The sequence below is a fragment of the Quercus robur genome, chromosome 4 (assembly GCF_932294415.1).
Source record: "Quercus robur chromosome 4, dhQueRobu3.1, whole genome shotgun sequence".
Classification (NCBI taxonomy): Eukaryota; Viridiplantae; Streptophyta; class Magnoliopsida; order Fagales; family Fagaceae; genus Quercus; species Quercus robur.
The window spans coordinates 47459163-47482792 of NC_065537.1; the positions used below are offsets into that span (position 1 = coordinate 47459163).

At 33.8% G+C, this 23630-nt stretch overlaps 2 protein-coding genes across 7 annotated transcripts in view; one reads left to right on the forward strand and one right to left on the reverse strand.

Moving 5' to 3' along the window:
* The window catches only part of LOC126722451 (uncharacterized), a 78754-nt gene extending 67283 nt beyond the window's left edge, over positions 1 to 11471 (forward strand). For 3 of the 6 annotated variants that reach the window (XM_050425602.1, XM_050425601.1, XM_050425604.1), the window contains one exon: positions 10790 to 11471. The gene's annotated coding sequence lies outside the window, so the exon portion shown is untranslated. Of the gene's footprint in view, positions 1 to 5081; positions 5721 to 8173; positions 8303 to 8385; positions 8542 to 9159; positions 9226 to 10789 lie in introns of those variants that run through there. The other 3 variants (XR_007653993.1, XR_007653994.1, XM_050425600.1) reach the window with 3 other exon arrangements.
* The window catches only part of LOC126722453 (uncharacterized), a 74152-nt gene that overhangs the window by 28101 nt on the left and 22421 nt on the right, over positions 1 to 23630 (reverse strand). The gene's annotated exons all lie outside the window — the stretch shown is intronic.

Here is a 23630-nt window from a genome sequence, read left to right on the forward strand (position 1 = left end):
AAATGTTAAGTAGATGACAAAAATGTTGTTAGATTACCTAGGTCTTTAGCTTTGTTGGCAGAATGAGATGATTTTGGTGAATTCTTTTTGTTGATGAAAGGTGTTTTTTTAGTGAGGAATTGTGTGTTTTAGAAATATATGGCTTAATAATTAAATTCGTCATTTCCTAATAGTTTAAACTTTCGAGATAATCAATAATTTATTATGGTATCAAAACAGAATATCTAGAATTTGATCTTTGCCTCCACTTAACCTCCCTTTTAAAATGTTAAAAATCTCACATGTTGGGCCATACTTTTTATTTATATATTTTTGTTAAAAAGAAAGAAAAAACACTTATTATGCATGTAATAATTGTCATTTTTTTACGCAGATTTTTATTTTTGGTGAATGGCCTGTGCTACACATTGTTATATAATTTTTTTTTGAGAATCAAATTGTTATATAATTAAATGGGTTAATAAGTTCAAATCACCTCCACCAACCATCCATTATTCCTTTCACATGGCCATTAAAAACAACATATATCTAGAATATGACACTTCTCGATTTCATTCTTTTATTGAAAATTAGGAAGTGGGAAATAAAGCAGTTTATGAGATGACTTATATGTCAGACCATTTACAGTTCATAGTCAAACCATTAAATTATCTTAATGAACTGAATATATATATTGTTCATACTTCATAGTCAAACCATTGAAGGTCATCAATTGCCAAATGTTTCAGTTGTGAGTGAAATTATTAAACCCTAGAAAAGCTCATAAAAAGTCAACAATGATGTGAACTTACCAACCCTTGCAAGTTTTTTATTTTTTATTTTGGTAGTAAACAAGAAAATAAACAGCTAAAAGGTCATATGAAATTCAACTTGCTAGGTTTGGTCGTGGTGCAAATGCAACCCTAGCAAGTTGAATTTCATTGAATTAGTCTACTTGGTATTCAAGGAATAATAATATTAATAAAAAGTCTACTTCAAGTGTCTTTTTGGTTAATTCCTACCAAAAATCCTAGAAATTAACTCATCAAAGCTATGTGTGTGTTAGGGATAATACAATATTAATATGTAACTTTTTTCCTTTTTTTGGCCTCTTGTAATTAACTATGGCTTCCAATCTTCTCAAAAAAAAGAAAAAAGAAAAAAGAAAACTATGGCTTCCAAAGATAAGCATCTGCATTTTTTCCCCTTTGTGGCCAAATAAGAGTATCTATTGCTAAAAACAAAAAAAAACAAAAAAAAAAAAAAAAAAAAGAGAGTATCTATTGCTTCCCATCACACAAAAGAAAAAAGAAAAAAAAAGTATCTATTGCTATAATTTATAACATTGCCAAAATGACAAGTAGACAAACCTCAATTCCAATCTCTCCTTCTAACTGTCAGTATGCAAAAAAAATATATTGCAAATAAAATATCTAATATCTAAGCCTAATACTTGAGAAAGGTTTCCTTCATAGAATATTCTGTATTTTGTTTAGAAGAAAGGCGGTTTAGAATAAAATTTGAATGAATGAAAGGAGGTGACTCTCAAAAAAATAAAAAATAAAATAAGGAAAAGGAAGAAGGTTAGGGCCTGTTTGGTAACTTAAAACTATTTTGTATTTTTAGTTTTCAATTTTTGTAGGTGTTATGCAAAATTGTTTTCAAAATGTGCTTTCTCAACCCAAACACACAACTTGGTTTGTTTGGCATGTGTTTTTCATTCAAAAACTAGTCTCAATTTTCATCCAATAAAAAATTATACAACCTATAACAAACCCAAAACCTAAAGTCCTTATTGCAACCACCTAGATCCAATCTCAAAGTTAAAACCTAGAGATCTGATCACACCCTTGTCACAAAAGCTATTGTGGAGCAACCACAACGCCCTTTGTCGTCGTTGAGAGAGAGAGAGAGAGAGAGAGATTGGTACCGTGTGAGTTTCTTCGTTCGGAAACAAAAAAATAAAAAAAAAAATTTGTGTCCTTCTCCTCTAGAACCAGGATGGTCAGATGTAGACCGCCGCTTGTACCTTTTGGATGTAGGAGACCGAAACCAAGGCCCACTAAGATGTCAAGACCAGTGGTGGAAAATGCCCCCTTCGTGCTCCCTATCAACATTCGCTGCAACGCCTGCTCCCAATATATTTACCAGGGCACCCATCTCGTTGTCTACAAGGAGGAAGTTCTTGATGAGGTACCGTATTTCTTTCTCTCTCTCTCTCTCGATCTTTTTGTTTCCTAGATCTATCTGCCTTCCTTTGTTATATCTTATTTTGGTGAGATTCATAATTTATTTTGATAGGTGTGAGATTCATAAAATTAAAAAGCTAAGAGCCTGTTTGGGTAAGCCTTTTTCGTCACTCAATTTCCGTCACTCAATTTTCATCACTCATCACTCATCACTCATAACCCATCACTCATCACTCATCACTCATCACTCATCACTCATTTTTTCACACTCATTTGGCAACATCACTTTTATTTTCATCACTCAATTTTTTCACACTATTCATGGACCCCACAACTGTTATTGTGTCAGACCACTTCTGTTTTGTTACCCGCGTACCATTTTCATCCCCCATCAATATTTCTCTTTTTCTAATTTCCCCTTCCCCTTCCCCTTCAACCCTGTCTCTCTCCCAAAGCAGAAACCCAAACCCAGAAAAATGTCTCAACCTCCCTCGCCTCGTCAGTACCATCATCACCGGTGAACAACGCCGAAGTCTCCGATGTGTACAGCGGCGCCATCTCGCCGTCGTGACAAAATATCCAAAATATCCAGAGCAATTTACACACAAACAAACAAAATAATAATAATAATAAAGAACATTTTAAAGTTGAGTTATGAGTGACAAAGGCACAGGACACTATCATAAAAATTAAAATCATCTAGTTTAACACCAGTGCCCTGTTTGACGAATCTGGTATGGCCACCAATACATCACCATAACCACGGTTTCATGATTTCAACTGAGCTTCTTACCGAAACATCAAACAGAGAAAAAAAAAAAACAAATTAACATCTACAGTCCAAGCTTCCATCTTCCATTGTAATTATTGAATTTATTAAAAATAAAATAAAATAAACTAGTAGTAGGAGTTTAGTACAAATATGGTATACTGGCTTCGGAGTTTGGACACCTTGGGTAAACTAAGTAGAACAAAAAAAATAAAATAACAAAAAGAAAATCAAATTTCAGATTGGGAATAGAATATAGGCTATTATTAGAACTCATTCATAACTGTCAGTACATGATCTCGACTCATATTTATTTCATATCTAACATCTGAAATACACCCAATCCAAAATTCACGCTTTTCTACGACTATTGCTCTACTTGAGACATACAAGGAAGTCCATCTTCTTTTTGCAAGTGATTCTCCGAGTGGGAGAAGTGAGCAGAGACAAAAATACAGTGAGGCTTAACTGCAAACCCATAACCATTGAAGCAAAACAACAACCACGGTTTCAATCAATCAACTAAAATGGTTACCCAAACATCAAACAAAGAAAAAAAAATAAAAAAAACTACAAACCCATAACCATTGAAGCAGAACACGCATAACCACGGTTTCAAATTCAAATAAAATGCTTACCCAAACATCAAACAAAGAAAAAAAAAAGAAAAAAACTGCAAACCCATAACCATTGAAGCAAACCCAGATCTATGGTTTCAATAAATCATACAAAATGCTTACCCAAACATCAAACAACGAAAAAAACGGAAAAAAAAAAAAAAAAAAAAAAAAAAAAAAAAAAAAAAAAAAGCGAAGCAAGCAGAGAAGCATTGCGTTTCCGTAGCTGGTGGCGCGGTTGGCTGAGCTTGGAGCGGTGAACTTGTGCGTGGGGAGGTCAAGCCAGTGAGAGCTTCTTGGAATGGAGATGCTCTGCTTTACTGAAATGAAGAGATGAAGTGAAGAGAGGAGTGATATGACTGAAGAGCCGTTGGAGACAGTATGAAAAGGAGCGCACCACGTGATTTGTTCTAACTGTGTGACCGGGTAAGTAGTTTTATTTACAAAAATACCATTGAGTTATGAGTTATGGAAATTGAAAACAGGCAAAATGTGTTTTCAGTTTCCATAACTCATAACTCAAAAATCAGATAATTGAGTTATGGAAACAGAGTTATGGAAACAGAGTTATCGTTTGGCCAAACAACCTTTTTACTATGGGTCCCACCATTTTTGAGTTATGAGTTATGAAAATTGAGAATTGAGTTGTGGAAACTGCTTACCCAAACAGGCTCTAAGTTTCTCACTCTACCGCTAGACTTTATAATTATTTTTTGATAAGTAACGAAAATTTATTGATCCAAAATTTTCCTTAACTGAAAACTCAAAAGTTTTGGATTCAACGAAGAAAAACGCAGATCCTCCCATTGAGGTTAGAAGAATAGCCGGAAACGAAAAAATAAATAAAACTATGAAAAAACTCAATATCTATGGCTGATTTGAGGGAGTCATACGTGTATATATATATATACTTTTTTTTTTACAATAAACCAAGCTTTATTAAAAAGAATTAAATTCAAATTGTACAATCCAAAGCATCCTTCATGATCACATATATCAGATGATCCAGCCAGTAAGACCACAATTTACATCTTATAAATATATTAAAATTAGAAGTATAATAACGCAAAATGTCCAAGAAGAAAAAGATAGTTTACTCATGGAGATTTGAATATGTGGTTTCTCTACATCAATTGGTTCCACCAACCTTCTTATTGAACTTTAGTCCTTAAGTGATGTATCATCTATGGCTAAATCACTCAATATTAATATCTCAAATTTAATTGTCAATGGGGATGCTACTAAAGTCATTGCCCTTGTACCTGCTACCAATGTTAAAATTGCCCCCAATAGGGCCGAAGCAAATGGTACAATGAAACTTTGTTAATGATTGGGCTGGGTTCAGGTAATTGGGCCTTTGTATATGACGAAGATGCAGATCTCTATGGGCCGAGTCATTTTACAAACTAATCTCCAGATTCTCCACAAAATCCTCTAGTCTTTATTAATCCAATCCAATTCTAATCCAGCGGTTCTCATAATCAGGAAGCAAATCAAAAAACCCTACGTGCCGCCACCCCGCGTCAATCTCACAAAACCAACACAAGCCACGCAACGCAATAATAACTCACACACCCTCGATTCCCTAACTCCACCCACCCACTAACTTTCTTTCTTTCTTTCTTTCTTCCCTATCTATCCTATTCATCCCCAGAAACCAAAACAGTTGCTCTCAATTCTATGTCATGGCCTCCGCCTCCGTCGTTGACAACCATCCTTCATGAAAAGTTTCAGGGGCATATTCGTCTTTTCGGGTTTAAAAGGTCTTGTATGCTTACATGTTATTTTTAGACAGATTATTGGACTTAGAAACACCTGATGTGGAGTTCCTGAAACATCATATACTTTCTCGTGGAGAGAGTAGGGCCTTCAAAGTGTTATAGCAAACGGTTAAGATTGGTACCGTGTGAGTTTCTTCGTTCGGAAAAAAAAAAAAAAGAAAGAAATTTCGTGTCCTTCTCCTCTAGAACCAGGATGGTCAGATGTAGACCGCCGCTTGTACCTTGTGGATGCAGGAGACCGAAACCGAGGCCCACTAAGCTGTCAAGACCAGTGGTGGAAAATGCCCCCTTCGTGCTCCCTATCAACATTCGCTGCAACGCCTGCTCCCAATATATTTACCAGGGCACCAATCTCGTTGTCTACAAGGAGGAGGTTCTTGATGAGGTACCGTATTTCTTTCTCTCTCTCTCTCTCGATCTCGATCTTTTTGTTTCCTACATCTATCTGCCTTCCTTTGTTATATCTTATTTTTGGTGAGATTCATAAAATTAAAAAGCTAAGTTTCTCACTCTACCGCTAGACTTTATAATTATTTTTTGATAAGTAACGAAAATTTATTGATCCAAAATTTTCCTTAACTGAAAACTCAAAAGTTTTGGATTCAACGAAGAAAAACGCAGATCCTCCCATTGAGGTTAGAAGAATAGCAGGAAACGAAAAAAAAAAAAAAAAAAAAAAAAAAACTATGAAAAAACTCAATATCTATGGCTGATTTGAGGGAGTCATACATATATATATATGACTGCTGCCACTATCAGAAATCCCTTCGAGCCAAATTTCCTCTCAAAGAATGGCATGAAATTGAAGTCCAATCTTGACCTATGGATATCAAAGAAAACTTCAAAGCACCTCTTGAATGTTGGGGTTATTCCTTTCTCATACCTAGCCTCCATCCACATTTGGGCATAATTAATAGGTTTAGATTTCCCATAATCTGTAATAATTGGAGCTAAGATAGGGAAATATGCATAAGCCCAAATCTAGAGGAACCAAAGAGGACCACCAATCGACTTTGAAAGGTTTTCTCCAGTTAGAGAATAAAGAGCTCGATATAGATTGGCCACAAAATATGGGGCCAAGGCTAATTTCTTCCTTTTAGCAAGGGCAACAGCTAGTGGCACAAATTGTTGAAGAATACGTCAAAACGAGAAATTTGCAAATCCAATAGAGATAGAAAGAACACTCCTCTTGGAAAGTGATCTCGTCATCATATCTCACCTCTCTCTTCAAAAGTGCTTGATATCCTAATTCACTTCCTTTAGTAGGGCAATGATATGACTCAACACCTGGAGGAGCATAGCCTGGGTAAGGAACATCCCCAATTGCTGATAATCCCAGCATACTAACCACATCAGCAGTAGTGATGGTCATAAACCCCTCTGGAAAGTGAAAAGTATTGGTCACGGGAGACCAAAATAACAACAAAGCCGCAATTAGGGGCTGATTAAGAGGCATTTCAAATTGAGAGCTGCAAATTGCCTCACAAATACCCAAATCAACCCACTTGTCTTTCAAAATGGCATGCATCCTAGAAACCCAGGCAGACCAGGTCTGATCACAATGATACCATGAAGCAATCGAGATTATGTTGTTCCAGACACCCCAGTCAAAATATGTTGTTTGATACAATGGTGATCCATTCTTACAATAAGGAAAATATTGCAGGAATTTGTTAGGTGCAGGACCTACAAAAGCTGGACCTAATGTATAATGTTTAGAAGGTTCACCTGAGCTCAATGAAGACTCACCAACTTCTTTAGGGAAGGTGATAGGGATAAGAGCAAAAAATCCATAAGAAATTAAAGATTGTACAAAAAAAGTTCCGACCTTTTCACTTCCTATTTCCTTCTTGGCAAGCGCAGTTAATAAGGAAGATATAATGAAGTAAAGGAAATAGCTGAAAAGGGTTGGTGGGTTTGAGTAAATTCAAGTGCCAAAGGAGGAAAGGAAGTAGACTTGTTTCAAACGCGCTCTGTTTTTGCTTATATGCAATCTTTATGTAGTGTAAGTAGTAACATAGGAAAAAAGGCTAGGAAAAAAGTAAGGGAGTACTTTGATAATGGCGGCGACTGAGACCTATATTCCTATAGTATAGGTTGGGCTGAGGAGGTAGAAGAAAAGTTTGAGAGAGAAAGGGACAGTGAGAATGGAGAGAAGAGTGTGTTTAAAGAAGTTTCTCTTATAAGAGAGAGAGAGAGGAGAGGTCAGTGAAGACTGGACACAGTTGCTTTCCTTTTACCTTGGTTTTTAGTTTTCACTTCGTTTTCTTTTTTCTTTTTTCTTATAAGAGAGAGAGAGAGAGAGAAGTTTTTACTTTTTATTTTCATTGGTAAATATACTCATACACTTCTTTCTCAAAATAATAATAATAATAATACTCATACACTTCATGGTATAAAGAATCGCCACATCTCGGTTATCACCCACTGCTGCCACTATCCATACTTAAAAGGAAAGTGGAGGTTCCATTTAGGTTGTAGACTATTGGCAAGAATCCAAGTTTTTTTTTTTTTTTTTTTTTAAGAGAAAAATTCAAAACTAACTTGATGTAATGTTAAAGTTTTAGTTAGTTCAACTGATAAAGTTTCTAATAGTCGAATAAGAGATCAGAGGTTCAGTTTTTGCTTGCGCAAAAAACCGATTAATATCTTGATTTGATAAATAAGCTGTCTTATTCTATAAAATGAACAGGTGGTACCTTATATTATGAATTTTTTTTTTTGGTTATTGTTTCCTAGTTTTCCCCATGTTCTATCCCACTACTCTTTTCTTCATGCAAGATTTGAATATCCTATGTTTAGTGAACTGAATTTTTAATGGTTGGTTTCTCATTGTAGAGGTATCTAGACTTTGAATGCTGCCTGATATGCCTCAAATGTACAAATTGCTCTGCTGAGATTTGGATTAGGTCAGACCCAGTAAACAGAGACTATTTTGTTAAGTCTGGCGCTACCAAAAAGCGTCAGGTAAAAATTTAGATTCCCTCCCTAATCTTGACATCACAATGGATTTGATTTCGTCAGTAAATTAAAATTATTCCTTTTACCAGGCTGCAGTGTCGAAAAAACCGAATTACCAGGTTGCAGTGTCCAAAAAACGGAAAAGGGAAGCTGAAGAGGGTGGAGATGCACTGAAATCTTTAGAGAATACAACCTTGGGTTCTAAAATAGAGATTGCTGCGCTGGATGAGATGAAATCCGTGGAGGTACTTGCTTTAGTAATTTTATTTAATTTTGATTATTTGGGTACAGATGGCATCTTAAGGGCTCAAACAGCCTCTGTAATTTGTCTTTTACACATGTTGCCTGAGATCATCATCATCATTAATGTGAACTAAAGTCGTATAATTTTGATACTAATAACCCCCACCACCCCCACCCCCCCACCCCCCCCCCCCCCCTGGCGTTTTTCTCCTTCTGTTTTGCAGTCCCAACATGCAACTGTGAGTGCAGATTCTACGCTTGAGGAGTGACCAGCCAAAATTGCCAAGAAGGTATGATTGATGTGCTGTGTATCTAGATTAGAATTTCATTTTAACCGCACACACTTTTGTATTGAGTTTCTTTCTTAAGATGCAGTACACCTTGCAGTACACCTTGCTTTAGTAATTTTATTTAATTTTGATTATTTGGGTACAGATGGCATCTTAAGGGCTCAAACAGCCTCTGTAATTTGTCTTTTACACATGTTGCCTGAGATCATCATCATCATTAATGTGAACTAAAGTCGTATAATTTTGATACTAATAACCCCCACCACCCCCACCCCCCACCACCCCCACCCCCCACCCCCCCCCTGGCGTTTTTCTCCTTCTGTTTTGCAGTCCCAACATGCAACTGTGAGTGCAGATTCTACGCTTGAGGAGTGACCAGCCAAAATTGCCAAGAAGGTATGATTGATGTGCTGTGTATCTAGATTAGAATTTCATTTTAACCGCACACACTTTTGTATTGAGTTTCTTTCTTAAGATGCAGTACACCTTGCATTTTTCTCTCCTCTCCATCTTCTCCCTGTTTCAGGCTGATTATTTTTTGTGGTTCCAGAGGAAAACACTTGAGCCCCCAGTCTTTTCTTTACCCCATTTCAACCGAACCAAACAAAGTGCAAGGTTTTAGAACCGCTGGCTACAATGCTTCTTTTTTAAGACATAAATAAATAACATTGTGGTTCCAGAGGAAAACACTTGAGCCCCCAGTCTTTTCTTTACCCCATTTCAACCGAACCAAACAAAGTGCAAGGTTTTAGAACTGCTGGCTACAATGCTTCTTTTTTAAGACATAAATAAATAACATTAAAGAACCATAAAAGTGAGAGGTTCAAGCTTTTTAAGGTCGGACCAGGGTTCAACCAAGGTCAAATCTTGACAAAATAAAATATATTAGTTCAATTATATATAATAAATATAATAGTTTGTAACATAAAGACCCAAGAAGCTGACTTGCGTTAATGGTTAGCATGTCAAACACAAGTTCTTGCATGGGGGGCTTGGGTTTGAGTCCCTGCACGTGCCTCTAATTTAAATTTTTCCAAAAACACAACTTCCCTGAACTTCTTGCCAAAAAACCAGCTGGTCCGGTCTGGGCCAGTCTGATTATGAAAACTATGTGCAAGAGGCTATTTGGGTGGTTTTAGCCGTAGGTACCTTGATACTAGGACTTTTGTTTGAACTGTCAGATTATAGGAACTTGTTGACTCCCCAATGTGAAAGTCTATAAGACAAGTTTGACAATTTTTTGGTCTCCAATCCTATTTTATCTATTTGTTCATATGAGTCCTAGTGCTGAAATGACCATGCTGATTGTTTTGGGTGAAAAACCTGATGCTCACACACTGCAGTTCTACATCCTCAATTTGAGTTTAGAATGCTATTATATTTCCAAGTATATATAGCATTATTAAATATTGTGCAGAAAATATATGTTCCTATCTAGCATTATATGTCCAAGGTTTGCATCAAGATACAATAACTTCAGTTTATGTTTCCAGATATGCATTGTACTCTAGTTTATCAGTTTGTGTTCTGTTATATCTCACCTGCAGATTATTTTATTTATTTATTTTTGGGTGTTACATCGTAATACATTCTTTATATTTTGGGTGGAGGAGTTTGGGGTGTTGGGTTGGTGCTGTTTTCTTATTCTAGGTTTGTTCAAGAAATTTGAGGTCGAGATTAGTGATGTGTTGTTTTTTCAAATTCCATATGGATTTCGTGATGGAAAATTTTTGCTTTGTGTGGGCTTAGGTTGTTGATGATGGTCATTCATGTGGGTTGCTAACACAATGATTAAAAAAAAATTGCGCTTTTAAAAATATATGACGGGAGATAAGTTGTTGGGTACTTGGTGTATTGTCATTTCGGAATTTAGTGTTGTGAATTTACGCAAATGTTGTTTCAGGCACATGAGTATGTAGTATTACCTCATATACTCCATTATTTTGATTTTGTTATGCAGACGGATAACAAAAAAATTCTAGCAGTTCCCGCTGAAGTTGTTTCTGTTCTTGCGTAGAAAGCTTTGGTTGGAAAGTTTTTTCAACAGAGATGGTCACTAGATAAGGTTTATGTAATCTTTTTTTTTTTTTTTTTTTCATACTTATTTTATTTATTGAAGTTTTATTACTAAATAAAAAAAAGAAAGTATTATGGATATGTACTATGGAATGATGTAGTGTTCTGGATGTTTTTGTTTTTTTGTTTTTTTTGTTTTTTTTTTTTTTTGGTAAATAAAAATGGGGGGATTTATGGTTATATTACACCCTCAGGCAGGGCGCCAGGCCAACGCCGGACTTTCACCATGTCAGCCTGTATGGGATTTTAACCCCACTAAGGATGCCCACTAACGGATTCCTACGGGCAGCGGGACTCGAACCTAGGTGTGGTGCACGAAGTGCCCGAGCCTTACCCACTCAGCCAAGCTTCCGTTGGCTGGATGTTTTTGTATTAAAACCTGGAAGGTAGTAGTATTATGGTTGTGTTATGGAACAATGTCAAGTATTTTGTATTACGAATGGTTAGGTGTTAGGTGTTATGTGTTACGAATGCTTATGTTTAATTATGATAATGTAATACGTGGAAGTATATGAGTGTTTTTCTCTGTTTGGTTATGAATGCTAATGTAACGTACTTTGAGATTATTTTTTGGGTTTTGTTTAATTGATTTGAGTATTTTTCAAACTAGTAACTAACCTGTAAAATAAAAATTACGTATATTTATCTAATTGATGGTGAAAATTTGGGCTTAAATGTTTCAATGCTCAAACCATAAGTTCTATAGTTCCTCATAATTCCTAAACAGTAAAAGAAAAGAAAAGGCAAGCATTCATCACAAAATAACAAATAGACAACTCAAATTTAGGTTAAATTACGCCAACCCTTTTACATATTACAAAATGACTCTCTCATACGTTTTGGGAAATGACACTTCTCGTGAGATTTGAATAAATGTAATCATTCATTTTTTACAAATGGAATATTTTATTAATGACAATTCTTATTAATTTTTACATACCTAGTGGGGAATATCATTCATTCACAAATCTAAAGGGAGGAGAGTATCATTCTTAGTAAGGTAAGTTTTTGTTTTTATTTTAAACGGAATATGCTTTTAATGAAATAAAAAGTTTGAGAGGATTTATGTCAAGAGGGTATGGACTTTTTTCTTTTCTTTTTTCTTTTTTTATCTGTGAGGGGAAAGAGGGTATCGACTTATACATTACATTTATGCAAACCTCGAAGGGGAGCGTAACTTCATGAAACATTTGCAGTGAGTCATTTCATAAAACCTCGGGAGGTGTAATTTACCCAAAAATTTAACATAAGTACGTATCTGACTAACAGTTTTGTAGGATAAATTATCAAGCCCACCATTATATGGTATTCCAATTGCATAACAACCTAGAGAAGCAACCCAACATAACAATAAGGAGCCCCTCAAAATTTATTTTTAATATAGGTACTAATTTTAGCAATTTTGTTCTATAAAATTTCATTTAGTTACTCTTAACAATATCATTGATTCTTTTAATAATAATGCTACAACCACAAACTTTCATACAACAGTTTTACAAACTGTTGAGGTAGAAAAAAAAAAAATATATATATATATATATATATTTCTAATTCTATTTGTTCTTATCGACTAATTTGGATAAAGTAACAATAAGTATTGTTTCAATTTTTTTATAAAGTAACAATTTTACTTTTAGCTTAATTTAAACTTTAATTGTTTTTTTTTTTTTTTTGTGTGGATAAAGTATTAAATGATAGCTAATATATATTAACATTAACGTAAGCTTAATTAAAAAAAAAAATCTAATTTAGATAAGATCAAAAAAAAAAAAAAGAGGATAAAGTAACCCAAAAAATATATATATTTTTAATAATGACAAATTTTGCAAAAAAATAAATGACAAATTCAAATCCATGCAAGTTTGAAGAAAAGCATATAAATTTTGTTTCATGATATTGACAAAAAATAATATACAAAAAAAAATAAAATAAAAATAAATCATCTTATGAGTTCTGTAAACAAACATATTTATTGCACTCTTTTAATAAGTTATTACTATATATATATATATATATGCATTTCATAATACCTCGGTTTCACACAATATGAATTTATTAAATAATGTTAGTGTGTGTGTCCCATATTTTTACACATCAACATTATTAAAAAACTAGCCTCATCACACACGCTTTGTGCGTGCAATAAGGTTTTTTTTTTTTAGTGTCATAATTTTTCATTCATTCCAATTTGAGGTTTAGATGTTTTCTCATTAATATTACACATTTAGAACTACTAATACAACCAGGAGTGTCATGTGTCTTTTTATTTTTTTTATTTTATTTTTTTAGAAACAAACATACACACACACAAAGGAGAGGAAAAGGAGTTCTAACACAAATGCACACCACAACTCCACTCAAAAGCCATGGTGAGTGACATGAGTCTTAGTGGTCCTGTTTTGTAGCCAAAAAAAAAAATCCGTTTTTATTTTTATATATAATTTTTATTTTGAAAATTTAATTTATAAGTGGATAAAGTAATTTGAATATCAATAGAGAGTGATCCTATTTTTTAGGTCATGTTTTAGTGGGAGTTAGAGTTATATTTTTACTATATTGTCCTTTAGTTTTTTCTTTACTTAAATATAAGGGTGTAGGGACATTTTTGAACTAAAAAATTAAGGAATCCAAACCCCTTAAATAATAGTATAGAAAATAAATATTTTTAACCCAAAAATTTCAACTAAAAAAATACTCTTTTTCTCTCCCAAAAACACCCAATGTCTTTCGGAAAAAATTGGCATATAACACCAATTTTCAAACATATTTGTTAGTTAGCATGTTTCCAAACTTATTAGCAAAATAACATCTTAAGGCTCTTAAACTCAAGTTTACTGTAGCAACTTGAGTCTTGGAAACTCAATTTCCATGTGTTGGCAAGTGGAAATCGAGTAGGAAAAACTCGAGTTCCTCAAAACAAAACTAAAAGAACAAAATTCATGAACAATTTCAACTCCTCAGGCGTGAGCTTTGAGTCTCACTCTCGCCTTTAATATCTCACAGGATTGTGTAGTATCCTTCTAGGTCTCACCTTCAAATCCTTCACATGTCTTCACCAGCAAGACCAAACCCAAACCCAACAAACGCATAAATTGGAACCTACAAAACCGAACCCAACAAACACGCCAATCAAAACTTGGAAAACCAAACCCATCAAATGCACCACCACCTCATCCCGATCCCCGTCGCTGCTTTGAGCCTGGGTTTGTTGCTTCATGTTATTGTTTTGATCTCACTGGGTTTGTTGCTTTGTGATTCTATTTTTGATCTTTCTAGGTGTTGTGGTTTCTGTTTTGATCTTTGTGTTTTTGTTTTTGTTATAGGGAAATCGAGTGTTAAAGAGTCGAGTTCACATGGAACTTAAGTTTGTGAGACTCGAGTTGCAACAGTGAAATCAAGTCTAAGAAACTCGAGATGTTAATTTGCTAATTAGTTTGAAAACGATGCTAACTAACGAATATGTTAGAAAATGGGTGTTATATGCCAATTTTCTCCTGGAGGATACGGAGGAGAAAGAACCATGTGGGTAAGGAAAGAGGGCCACTTGGTAGTTTGGAGAAAGCCAATTGGTGTTTCATATCTAATAAACGAGTGACACGTCCCAAAAAAGCCAGCAAGCTAGCTCAACTTACTCCACTAAACCAAACCAAAAGACAATTTCTCTATATAAAAAGCACGAATGCCCTTTTGTTTTGTTCAATTGGCACTGTAGCTACAGTGCCTACTATTTTTTTTTTTCTCCTTCTCTTTAGTCATCGATTTGTGCTTTTTTTTTTTTTTTCCTTTTAAATATTTATATGTGCTGGCATATATATTCTTATACAGACACAACAAATTTCAAAATATTGTGAATGCGCAAATGCCCAGTAGCTATAGTGTCCTTTTGGTTTGTTCAATTGGTATTGTAGCTATAACGCCTACAGTTTTTTTTTTCCCTTTCTCTTCAGTCATCAGTTTGTACTTTTTTTTCCTTTTAAATATTTATATGAGCTGGCATATATATTGTTATATTGACACAACAAATTTCACAATATTTTGACAATTATTGAGGTGTCAATTTTTTATAGGTCAAAATAAAATAATAAAATATGAGACTTTGACCAACCATAACTGAAAATAAATGTTTTATGAATATGTTGTAACACTTGTTGTTGTCACAATATTTTCACAATTGTTGAGATCTTAGTTTCTTATGGATTAAATAAAAAAAATGCTAAGTCCGCAGCATTTTCACATTAATTTCACAACAAATCATAGGTAAGCTACTATCGATGGATAAAAAAGTTATATCAGTTGTGGGTCCGTTTTAAAATCAATAACAATTTGCCATCTAGAATTTGTTATGAAAATATTATGGAGATAACATTTCTATCAAATAAACAATAATATATTAGACCGAAACTTACCCCGGTTGAAAATAAAGGTATTGTGAAAATATTGTGATATTTTGTTGTGTTCCTAGACTTCTTTTTTGGTTTAGTCAAATTTGGTGAGCAAAAATTTACTGTTTCACGCACAATTTTCTTCCATTGGTTTTTTGTTTATTGTTTTTTTAATGCATAGTTTAAAGTGGTCGTCCCAATTAAAAACCAATAAAATTTATCATCTAGGATTTGTTGTGAAAATGTTGTAAATGTAGCATTATTCTAAAAGAAAATTATAAAATATCAAACCATGGCCCGCCATAGCTAAATTACAGGTATTGAGAAAATATCGTGACATTTATTGTGTTCCTGACTTTTTTTTTTTGTTTAGCCAATTTGTTGAGCCAAAATTCATAGTTTTATGGATAGTTTTCTTTGTTTGATTTTTTTTTTAACACTTTTTTTTTTAAAGTAAAATACTCACAGTTTTACCAACAAAAAAGAATTATTGAAAAAAGTAATTTCCCCCTTTATATTTGGGGTAGTTTCATCCCCCCAACTTTAAAGTTGAATAATTTCCACCTTTATATTTTGTAGACAAGTATATAGTCTATGTTGTTACTCTCTTAGTTAAACCCTAACAAAATCTTATGATTCCTAGAATATTACATTGTGCAATATCTAAAATGCCTCACTAAATCTATTTGTTACCTAGAAAACACTAATTTATTAGTGATTTAAATCTTTTAGATTTATAATTTTATCTAATAGAAACTTCAATGACATATGTCTTCGTTATTTTGTTTTTTTTATTTATTATTTGTTTTTCTCTCTTAAAAATGTGTTCATTAAAAATTAAGTAAGTTAAGTATCGAAGTTAGGCTTATAAAATAAAATGATAAAGAAGGAAGTGGGTTAGTTATTTTCTGCTGACATGTCTCACACTTATTGGATTTTGATATCGCTGATGTAATATCATTGTTACCAAATAACTTCTCCTAAGAAATTATCATACTAAATAGATAGCCATATGTTAAATAACTATTCTAAATTTAAATACATGGTTTGATACTACTTCAAAAAAAATAATCTATCTTAAATTTTCTTACTCAAAGAGCTGCACGTGCAACCCTTACAAGTATATATAAAAAGAGCAAATAGGTTTTCAACAGTAACATTTTGGTTTGTTCAATCATTAAGGCAAAACCACAAAACTTACCGTTTGACACTTTTGTTTTGTTCTGGCTTTTTTTTTTTCTTTGGTCTTTTTAAATGCCCAATTTTGACACTTTTTCTCTGCTTCTTATTATTTTGTCTTTTTAAATTTCCAGGTTTGGTTTGAAACTTTGACTTTGCCTTTTATTTACCATGGTATTTTTTTTTTAATTTTAAAATAATAAAATATTGACATAATAAATTGTCACAATATTTTCTCAATTTTTTAGGTGTGAGTTCCTTATTATAGGTTAAAATAAAATAATAAAAATATTATACCAGAATCAACTACAGGAAAAAATAAAAGGTCTTGTGAAAATGTTGTGACTTTTTTTGTATTTCTAGATTTTTTTTTTTCAATTTTAATGAGCTAAAATTCACTATTTCACACATAATTTTCTTGGGTTAACTTTTTGTATTTTTGCTTCTTCTTTTTTAATATGCCATTTTAAGTAATAAAAAAACAAAGTTTTTTTACACACACACACACACACAAAAACAAACAAAAACAAAAACAAACAAACAAACTTTAGGGAAAAAACACTTTCAATATTTTATGTTTGGGATAGTTCACAATTTCCACCCCCACCCCCCTACACTTTAAAATCAAGCAATTTTTCCCTTTTGTTGTCTCAGTTAAACCCTATTGAAAATTTATGATTCATAAAATATTCCATTGTATAATGTCTAAAATACAACCATGATAAATTTTAATATCCCAAAAAATTTCTTCAAGTATTTTGAGTTTAAGGTGGTAATAATGCTTGGAAAGTTGGAATTGTGATATAGGATGTTTTATTTGTTATCTAAAGAATATTGATTTTTTAGATTTAAATCTTCTAGACATATGATTTTCTCTAATGGAAAATTTGATGACATTGCCTTTTTCTCTAATGGAAAATTTGATGACATTGCCTTTGTTTTATATGTATATATATATATATATATATATATATATAATTGCTTAAAATGGGTGTTCATTAAAAACTAAGTAAGCTAAACATCACACCAATGCTCATAAAATGTAAAGTTAAACAAGGGAGTATGAATATAATAAAATTTTTATTGTGGATGATTGCAAGTATTGGATAAAGGGCTTCAATTGTAGCATATAACATCATTCATTCCAAAAAACTAAATATTGTGACAATATTTAAACAAAACTCAGTTGATTATTATTGGAAGAAAATGATATTCGTCATCATTTTTAAAAGTTTTTGGTAAGTGGATATTGCTTTTAGCAATTAGGTATGAAGAAACTTTTATAGCAAAATAGATATTCATATGTGAAATAACTATCCTAACTTTATGAAATCAAAATTCTAATACAAATAAGATTAACATTATGACATACATATTTTATTTATGGATATTGCCTTTACATGGTTTCATACTTCTTCAAATAAAACTCTATCTTAATTTTCTCACTTAAGAGGCACGTGCCTTGCACGTGTCCCCCATGCTAGTTGTCATGAAAATTTTCGAACAACGCCCCTCTCGCCTTCCCCCCCTTCCAAAACTTATTTTTGATTCTTACAAAAAAAAACCCTTGCTAAACCTTTTCTTCTCTCTTCATTCCTTCCATTGGCTTCTATTTCTGCTGCTGCACCTCTGTCCTCCCATTTCTAGCTCCGACCATCGCAAAACAATGCCCCACCTCTCCCTTCCTCTGTTTTTGACCAACTCTAGGTATTTTCTCTCTAGGTAATTTTCTTTCCCCAAAATAAACCTACTCTCCTCTCTCACCCACACAGGTTCTGACCACCTCGAATGTTCTAATAGAATTTTTAAGGACAAAATTGTCTTTTGGCTTAGCTTAAGTTGACCCTTTTTTCGGAGAGGTGTGGCTTAAGAGTTCATAGATCTGAAGAACGTGTTTAGGTTCAACGAAAGTCTTCGAGTAGGGGGTCACCTCGTTGAACCCAAACACGTTTTTCAGATCTGTGAACTCTTGAAACATCTAGTGAGTTTCTTTTCTTTGTGTTTTTGTTTATGGTTTCTTGTGTTTAACAGAAGCAAGCAAAAAGCAATAACTCTTTTGCCAAATTGGTTGAGATAAGATCTTTGTTTGGTTCTTGGTTAGGTTATTTTCTTGAGTTGCTGCTACTTGTTTGGTTGAGTTACTCGTGTTATTGTTCTTGGGTTTCTGGATTTTGTTGGTTTTTGATGTGGCTTAATGGGTTTTCTAGGAGGATAAGCTATGAAGCACAGGTGCGGATTCAGGTTTGGGTGCGGGTGCGGATGCGGATGTGGGTATGGGACTCAACAATTTTTGAAAAAGTAGGGTGTGAGTGCAGCGGGATACGTTTACTAATAAATTATTCAATATATTTTTATTTACAAATTATTAAATATATATTCATATAATGGTAAACATATACCAATTTAAGAGCAATAATAACTACAAATAATTCAGTAATTTCAATTCAAGTTGTTTAACGTACAAAAAATTTGACAAATATATAATAAGTTAATAACTAAATAAGAAATCAATTCAAGTTTTTATTTTATTTTATTTTTTAACATGTATTTCGGCCAATTTCTCTACCAATTTCGACCGTACTCAGTGCGACTCAGCCTAAATCGGCGCGACTCGGCCTGAATTGACGCGACTCGGCTTGAATTGGTGCCAATTGGCGCGACTCGACCTAAATCGGCACAAATTGGCGCGAATCAAGAAAAAAAAAAAAGAACGCAAATCGGTGTGTCTAGTGCGAATCGGTGTGTTACCGAGTGTCTGGTGTGGGTGCAGCAACCCTGGAGCCACACCCATGCTTTCTAGCTCATAAACAAGAAACAAATTGTGCTGGCCTTCAGAAAATCCAATCAGTAAGACCAAGTTTGGGTGGTGAAGCATTCCCAAATACAAGTTTTCAACTTGACATTAAAAGCAAAACAAAGCAAGCAAAAAAACATAAATGAGAAACTTGAAGAAAAAAAGAAAAGAAAATGAAAGCCAGCCCAGAATGGTAAAAAGTAGCTCTTTTTTGCTACCTCATATAGTTGGACATCCCGAGTGTTCTTAAAGTGTGACCTCTTTGTAGCCACATTTTGCACAGGCATATATTATGAGGGTTGTTCTCTGGAATCATTCCACGAAAAGTGCTTCCAAATCCGCCTCTCTGACCAAGTTGATTTGCAAAGTCATTAGTGTATTGAGTGAGTTCTTCAACACTGAAATAGATGAGCTCTGCATTTTGATTCATTGTGGTGTTATGTGATTGTGATTTTTGGATAGGATGGTAGAAAAAGAAAGAGAGAGTTTTCTCTGTTTTCTTTCTTCCTTGCTCTATAGACTATGGGAACGTTGTAAGCCTTACTTGGCGAAATTCCGCCATCAGTGGTCCGATCCTCTACGGAATCCTACGAATTCATATCATGCAACCACATAATAGTATTAGTTCTATGTTTGTTACTTGGTCAGAATAGTCATTTTACACCTTACTTGATACAATCACGTGTATACAACTCATAGTACACACTCCTCTATCTTTAGACCTATGCACATACTATCATTTGCCTTAATTATTTTATTTTTTATTTTTTGAGAAAAGCCTTAATTTAATTAATCTTTTTTTTTATTGGATACAAGATAGAATTTATACTCTAGCCTAATTTCGGTAATTTCAATTTAAGTTGTTTAACGTACAAATAATTTGACAAGTATATAATAAGTTAATAACTAAATAAGAAATCAACTCAAGTTTTTATTTTATTTTATTTTTTAATATGTATTTCGGCCAATTTCGGCCGTACTCGACATGACTCGGCCTGAATCGACTCGAATCAGCGTGACTCAGCTAGAATCGGCACAAATTGACCCAAATTGGCACGAATCAAGAAACCAAAAAAAAAGAAAAAGAAAAAAAAGAACGTGAATCGGCGTGTCATCTAGTGACTGGTGCGGGTGTGGCGACCCTAGAGCCGCACCCATGCTTTCTAGAGGATAAGTTGGTGATTGGAGGAAACTGTTCAATCAAAAATGGTTGAGCCATTGGAGATGATTTGGCCTACATTGGTTGAGCCATTGGAGAGGATTTTTTACCGCTTGAATGTGGTTTGGGGTATTGTAGAGCACCTAAAGTCAGTAAAGGAAATGCCTGACCTTCGGTCTGTGTTTGAAGAAGTTTAGGTACCATATGTTTCTCTAAGTTTATGGCATTTTATGTTGGGTGCAAGTTCTTAATTATATGGCTAGGAGTAGAATTTAGTGTTTTGCTTTTGTAGAGATGTCACTGTTATGCTAGATATGAAGAAAAAATAGAGTATCGTAGCACAACTATTTCATTATTCTTTTTCCCGAATGTTACATACTTCATTTTACAACTCACATCTATATATAGATGTGTTAGGAGTTTAGGATGACTACAAACTTCAAGAATACTACAGAAGTTTGCTTCATTTCTCTTTAATTGACACTTGTCCATGAGGTGTCCACTTGCATGCTTATTCAATTTTGCTACTGCTGGATTCTTCATTTGTTGACACCTAGATTTCAATTGCTTCTTTCTTTGACACTTAGGGAGCCACTTGTCAATTACAAATTACATTTTAACACCCTCGCTTAATTTGTAATTCCCACATTTATCTTAAACTCTTCCAATTTTTTTGAAGTACCAACTTTTGTAAAAACATCTGCTAGTTACTCATTTGTGTTGACAAACTTGAGTTGTATTTCTTCTTGCACCAATTTTCTGATGAAGTGATGGTGGAGTTCAATGTGCTTTGTTCTACTGTGAAACACTGGATTTTTGGTTATAGCAATAGCTGACATGTTGTCAGAGTGGATGATGGTTGTCGTCTCTTCACTCTATTGCATGTTTGAAAGAATTCTTCTTAGCCATACTGCTTCACATGCTGCATTTGTTGCTGCTATGTATTTGGCTTCGACTGATGATAATGCAACGGTTTTCTGCTTCTTTGAGGACCAAGAAATTAGTTTTGTACCTAGGCAGAATAAGTAACTAGAAGAGCTCTTGTGGTCATCAATTGAACCTACCCAGTCACTATCTGTATATCCCACTAACTTGCTATCTTTTTCTTTCACATATTTGATGCCAAGTTTTTTGTGCCTTTTAGGTAGCGTAGAATTCTTTTTGTTGTTGTGAGGTGGATTTTGCTTGGTTCATTCATGAATTTGGAAATAAGACTGACTGGTTGCACAATATCTAGCCTTGTGTTTGTTAAATAAATTAAGCTTCCTACCAAACTTCGATAATTTCTTGAATCAACTTTTTCTGCGCCATCATCTGAGTACAATTTCTCATTGAATGCCATTGGGGTGGATACTGGTTTGCAGTTGTTTGTTTGGAACCTTTTGAATAGATCTTCAAAATATTTTTCTTGAGAAATAAATATTTCTCCTTTGCATTGACGTACTTGGATCCCTAGAAAATATTTCATGGGACCTAAGTCTGTCATTTCATATTCTTTCATAATTGCTTCTTTAAATTCTGCAACCATCTCTGGGTTTTTACCTGCATAAATAAGATCATCAACATATAAACAAACTAAAAGAAAATCTTTTATACTTTTTTTCTTGACATTAGTGATGGTTCAGTTGGACTTCTTTGGAATCCATTTTGCTGAAAATATGAGTCAATTTTGCTATTCCATGCTCGTGGTACTTGCTTTAGTCCATATAAGGCATTCTTGAGATGATAGACTTTGTCTTCTTTTCCTTTCTGCACATAGCCTGGTGGTTGTTCGACATATACCTCCTTTTCAAGTTCTCCATTTAAGAATGCTACTTTTACATCAAGCTAGTAAACTTGTAGCTCCATTTGGGTTGCTATGGCTAGGACAGTTCTGATAGTTTCCTTGCGAGCAACTGGTGAAAAAGTTTCATTGAAATCCACACCTGGTTGTTGTGAGTAACCTTTTGCCACTAATTGTGCCTTGTGCTTTTGAATTGAACCATCTTCTTTGTACTTGGTCTTATAGACCCATTTTAGCCTGTTTACTTCTTTCTTTTCAGGCTGATCAACAAGTTCCCATGTGTTGTTCTTTTCAATAATTGCAATTTCATCATCCATTGCTTTTATCTAGACTTCTTCTTTAGCTGCTTCTTCAAAATTTTGAGGCTTGCATGCAAAAAATGCTACATTAGATGATTCATAAATTTCTTTGAGAGAACGTACTCTTCCTGGTGGAGTTTCAAACTTTGAAGATGTTCCAATTGATGGACTTGCTCTTGCTGATAGGCTGTGGCTTGGACTTGCACTTGGAGTTGATTGAGAACTTGAACCTTCTTGACTTGTCACTGGTTCAATAATCTCTAACCTAAGTTGCACCAACACGGACACGGGTACCGAAACGGGGGTATGACAATTTTTGAAAAATAAGGGTACGACAATTAAATTTTATATTTAGGCATATTTTTAAATATTTTTAGACATAAAATACGTTTATGTCTAGAATTTAAATTATGTAAGAACTACAAATGAGTAAACTAACACCCAAAGTAGTACAATAATACACATAAAATGTTTAGAGTACAAACCAAAAGTTAAATAGGATTCTTTAAAGAGAGATGCTACGTCCACAATATTTTTGTAACATTTTTACAACAAATCACAGATTGTTAGTTATTACTAGTTCAAATTTAAACCTAACACTAAGATTACTTTTTTGCCCCAACAATAATAACCAATAACAACCTAACATTTAGGATTTGTTGTAAAAATATTGTAGACATATCATTTCTCTTCTTCAAAAATGATATCCCTAACCCTTCGGTCCACGCAAACAAAAAATAGGAGGCCATTAACATTTTGCTTTTGGGCCCATACTTCATAGGCAGCCCTATTGGCCTCTCTATTCATCTTTATACTTTAGGCACCCAATTTGAAGGGACCAATTTAAAAAAGGTTTGGCATTGTTACTAACAGACACAGGCCCATAGTCCATCAAATAAAAAAAAAAAAAAATTGATAGCCTCAAAATTTTGAAACTCAGCCTCAAGTATTCCATCACCCATCAATTTGTTTTCATCATTCATAACTCAAAATTAGTGGGTTCTATGGTAGAAAAGTGTGTTTGGATTATTTTCAGTTTTTGTTTCCATTACTCAATTCTCTGATTTTTTAGTGATGAGTTAACAAAACTGAGGGGTTGTTTGGTATGGCATTTCAAGCAACAATTTTT